Source organism: Arachis hypogaea, chromosome 12 (genome assembly GCF_003086295.3).
Source record: "Arachis hypogaea cultivar Tifrunner chromosome 12, arahy.Tifrunner.gnm2.J5K5, whole genome shotgun sequence".
Taxonomy (NCBI): Eukaryota; Viridiplantae; Streptophyta; class Magnoliopsida; order Fabales; family Fabaceae; genus Arachis; species Arachis hypogaea.
The window spans coordinates 73783923-73789093 of NC_092047.1; the positions used below are offsets into that span (position 1 = coordinate 73783923).

Sequence of the window (5171 nt, forward strand, 5' to 3'; positions counted from 1 at the left end):
AGGCTGAGAGCTGAGGTCCAAACTTTCAGGCAACAAGATGGTGAGACTCTTTATGAAGCATGGGAGAGGTTTAAGGACCTGACAAGGAGGTGTCCACCTGACATGTTCAACGAATGGGTGCAGCTGCACATTTTCTATGAAGGCCTGTCATATGAATCAGAGAAGGCAGTAGACCATTCATCCGGAGGATCTTTGAACAAGAAGAAGACCATTGAGGAAGCCATAGATGTCATTGAAACAGTAGCAGAGAATGACTATTTCTATGCTTCTGAAAGAGGCAACACTAGAGGAGTAATGGAGCTAAATAATGTAGATGCTCTGCTGGCCCAAAACAAGCTCATTACCCAGCAGCTGGCTGACTTCACCAAGAAGATGGAGAGGAACCAAGTAGCAGCAATCACTACTTCATTAACAACCCAAGAAGGAGTGAATGAAGAAGCAGAGGGTAGTCAGGAGCAAGCCAACTACATTGGGAATTCACCTAGGCAAAACCATGATCCATACTCTAAGATCTATAACCCTGGATGGAGGAATCACCCAAACTTTGGGTGGGGAAATCAACAAGACCAAGGCATAGATCAAAGACGTTCAAATCCCAACAACAATGCAGCCCACCAACATTTCACATCTAGACCATATCAGCACCCACATAACCAACCCTCTCAACACCTTTACCAAGGCCAAAATAACCCTCCTCATCCTTCCACCTCTAATCCCAATCTACCATCATTTGATGACAGACTCTCAAGGATTGAGAATCTACTTGAAGGCATAGGCAAAGAGATTCAAGACAACAAGGCATTCAAGGAGGAAGTGCGAGCCAATTTCAAGAACCAGGGAGACATAATCAAGAGGTTGGAATCCCAAGTGGGGTATCTCTCTGAGTAGATTCCCAAACCTACAGATGGATTCCCAAGTGACACAGAGAAGAATCCGAGAGGTGAAACAAAGAAAGTAAGATGGGAAGATTGCAAGATGGTCACTATAAGTGATAAGGAGACTGAGGACAAGCCAAACAAGTCGGCAGAACAACCTGGAGACACCTCAACAGAGAAGGAGGAAAAAGATCACCAAGAACCAGAAATCTCACAACAGGAGCTGCTGAGACTTTATGCACCCTTTCCCCAACTACTCAAGGGTGCTGTTGAAAAGAGAATATACTCAAGATTTCTTGACTTGTTTGCATCTCTGCATGTCAACATACCATTCATCAAGACCATCCAACAAATGCCTGCATACATCAAATACATGAAGGAACTGCTCCCTAGGAAAAGCTCACTCAAAGGAGGCTAAACTATAGTAATGAACAAGGAGTGCAGCGCCCTCATTCAACCAGAGTTGCCTACGAAAAGAAAGGACCCAGGGAGTTTTCACATCCCCTGTGCCATAAGAGAAATAATGTTTGATAGAGCACTCTGCGATTTGGGAGTAAGCATCAACTTAATGCCCTTATCCCTGGTGAAGAGGCTGCAGATCAATGAGATAATGCCCACAGATGTAGACATCAGGCTGGCTAACAAAACTCAAAAACAAGTAATAAGAGTGGTGGAAAATGTGTTGGTAAAGGTTGAGAAATACTTTCTTCCCACAGACTTCGTCATCCTGGACATGGAAGAGAGTCACACTCACCCAATCTTATTGGGAAGACCATTCCTAGCTACAGCCAGAGCACTCATAGATGTTGAGCGAGGGGAGCTAATATTGAGGATCCATGATGAACGACTCAGTTTTAATGTCTTCAAACTCTCACAAGAAGCAAACCAAGAGAAAAAAGAACCAAGCAAAGATCATAATGAGATATTGAAAGAGGAAGCAAGCATTGAAGCACAACCAGCCCAACTGGGAAAGCCCTTGCTTGATGAACAAGGAAATAAGCAGTTGTCACAGCTCAAGGAAAAGCTGGAGGAACCTAAACCACCAGAGACATGTGAAGACAACAACAAAATTCCCTTAGAAGAAGAAGTCACAAAGAGCAAGGCAACATCAAAAGGAATAAAGAAGAAGGTACCAAGGAGGTGGAGGAACAAGAAGATCCCTACCGAGGACTTCTCTCTAGGGGATAAAGTGATCTCAGCTTACTTCCCAGATATCCCCCCTGATCTCCCCACTGTACCATCTCAGTTACCTAAGGTCTTCACTATCAACAGAGTTCTCTCCTTGGAACATGTAGAGATCATTGATACAACCAATGGATATAAGTCTAAGGCAAGAGGGGAGGACTTGAAGCATTATCAACCTCCCTGATGAAGAAGAAACGTCAAGCTAGTGACGCTAAAGAAGCGCTTTATGGGAGGCAACCCATGTTTTGTATGCCTTTAATAGTGAATAAGTCAATATTCATGAATTCCAACCCAAACTTGACAAACACTTGGTGAAATCCTTATTATGCAGTATATAGTGAAGAACAAGTTTGGTGTTCAAAGCATGCCAAGAAAGCATGGATGCAACTCAGAGCATGCTAGTCTTGGAGCTTTGAACAAAACTTTTCATCACAGTGCTCCAAACTAAATTTGGTGTCACCCCAGGGTGCCACGGATATGCATATAAGGACGCACAGTTAGTTAGTTAGTTGGTGTTCATGAATAAACAACCTAATCCTTTTTCTTTACTATACTAGCCGTAAAGTTTAATTTTTATGATATTGAATTTTCTTATTTTATTTTTATAGGGAAAAGGAGAGGAGCATTGAAGGGGATTGATTGGATAATTAAATGAAAAAGGTTCGGCCACTCCATGAAGAGAAACTACACCCTTGTCTTAAGAAGGAATGCATTGGAAATTGTTGCCATGCAATATTGAAAAAAGGAGACCCTTGGAGACCGAACCAATAACCTTCATAAAGTGATGATCCTTGTCCTTTCTCCATGCACAACCCCAACCGTCCATCAAGCAACCATTCCATCAATCCACTCCCTCCACTCACTCATAATCTCCCTATATAAATGAGTCCTAGTGCATACTTACCCCTCACATTCAAATTCCCACTCTCCACACTTCACACTTTCGGCATCCAAAACCCCTTCATCATACCTCGTCTTAACCAACCAAATTCCTCATCTATCCTTACCTTCCAATCCCCTCACACAGCAACTCAAGTTCATGGCATCATCAAGCTCCAAGAGGCAAAAAAGGAAGGAACCAATGGAGAACATTCCTTTCGATGAGAAGAGATTCAAAACTGCCTTCCATGAACAAGAATTTGAAAGGATCAAGATCAAGAAGATATTGCCTGAGTTAACCTTCCAAATCAATGAAGACGAGTGCCCACAGATTCGGAAGAAAATTGAACAAAGAGGGTGGCAAAGGCTCCCTAATCCAGAGGGGAAGATCAATGCAAACCTCATCAAAGAGTTCTACGCAAATGTGGTTAGAGAAGACAAAACTAGGGCCCCAACCTTCAAAAGCTATGTAAGAGGAAAGGAGATAGACTTCAGCCCAAATGCTATAACAAGAACACTTCACTTGAAATCACCACATTTTGATGAGCCCAGTTATCATGCAAGGATAAGTAAGAGCCCTGACAATGATGAGCTCACAGAAATTGTGACTGACATCTGTGTTATAGCAGCTGATTGGGAGAGGTATGCAGATGGAAGACCCCGGTTCATCAAGAGGGGAGACCTTAGCCCGGAAGCCAAAGGGTGGTTTGAACTCGTAAGGAGGTCCATCCTCCCAGCTGCAAATAATTCAGAGGTCAATATTAATCGAGTGACTATGGTACATTGCCTAGTACAGGGTAGAGAAATCAATGTGCATGAACTCATAGCTGAGGGAATTCAAGAGTCAGTTGAGAAGGCTGATTCGGGTGCCAGGCTTTGGTACCCCAGCACTATTCTCAGACTATGTACAAAGGCTAAGGTGGTCTTCGAGGATAGCAATCCAGACTGGGTGAACCCTGGGAGGCTAGTTACAATCCAGCGTCTTGTCTATACTACACCTGCTCAGCAACAAAGAAGGCCACAAATAGGGAAGCTAAAAGCGAAAGAAGGAGCTCACCAAGAGGAGCCTCATCAAGAAGAATATCAACAAGAAGAGCATCATGACCCAGCCAACTTGAACATGAATCACCTTCTAAGGGCCATTGAAGATCTGGGGATGAGACATATGGAAGGACAAGAGCAAATACTAAACCTTCAGTCCAACTGGATGAGCCAACAAGAAGAGTGGCAGAAACAACAAATGGAGCAGCAACAGGAACAATACTCCCAGCTCACTCAAGCCATCCACCAAGTTACTGAGAGGCAAGAACGTCAAGATAAGCATTTGCAGGAACTCAATCAGCGGCAAATAGCTCATATGAAAGCATTCAATGAGTTCACTGTACTTAATGAAGGATGGCAACTACATAGGGAGGAGTTCAACGTAAACACTCAAGCCAAGTTGAACTACATGTCTAGTAATATGCATCATCTACACTATGCCATCCCTACATATGATGAGGTCCAAAAAGATTTTGTAGAACAAGAAGAGAGGAAGGTGAAACAACAGAAGGAAACACTCAAGAAGAAGATGGAAGATGGTGGTTTCTGGAAGAAGCTGATTGGAAAAAGCAAAGGGAGTGGGAGTACGAGCAATCAAGAGGGACACAAGGAGGACAAGCAAGGAGGAGAGCATGGGCAACCACATGAGTAAAAGGTGGTGGAGTTCCTTCTTTGGTTCATCCCTTTCTATGTTTTAAATAAGGAAGATCTTGTATGAAATAGAACATGCTTCCATGATAGTTTGAACCTTTTAAATGCTGTCTTTTAAGTTCTTGGTTGAATAAGTCTATGATTGCTAGTCTTTATGTCACTGCATCCTTACTTTGCTCACTTGTATGCTTGTCCCTTTGAAACAAATGAAAAAAGAATGAGTGTTTTGCAAAAGACCAGAGTGGAGTTCATACTATGGAGTAAGTTCCTTAGTTTGTGGTGCGGTCATAAGTTAGCTAAGTTAGTTCAACCACAAGGTGGGAAGACAACTATCTGTCATGAATACTATGCTTTGAACACACCCCATGAGACTAACTAAATAATAAGATCCTAATAAGAAAAAGGGGGAAAGAAAAATGAAAGTGGAAAAAAAATGAATAAAAGAAAAAGAGTAAGCAATAAGGCTAGGCACCAATGGTTTTAATCTTGAGGCATGTGTCTGTGGTATTCCTGTGTGAGGGATTTACTTGGATGAATAAG

At 42.5% G+C, this 5171-nt stretch overlaps 1 non-coding gene across 1 annotated transcript; it reads right to left on the reverse strand.

The window, feature by feature from the left end:
* On the reverse strand, window positions 1-104 carry LOC112731269 (small nucleolar RNA R71). The gene has a single exon (XR_003167055.1). It is a non-coding gene; the product is annotated as a small nucleolar RNA R71 (small nucleolar RNA).
* Window positions 105-5171: the final 5067 nt, after the last annotated feature.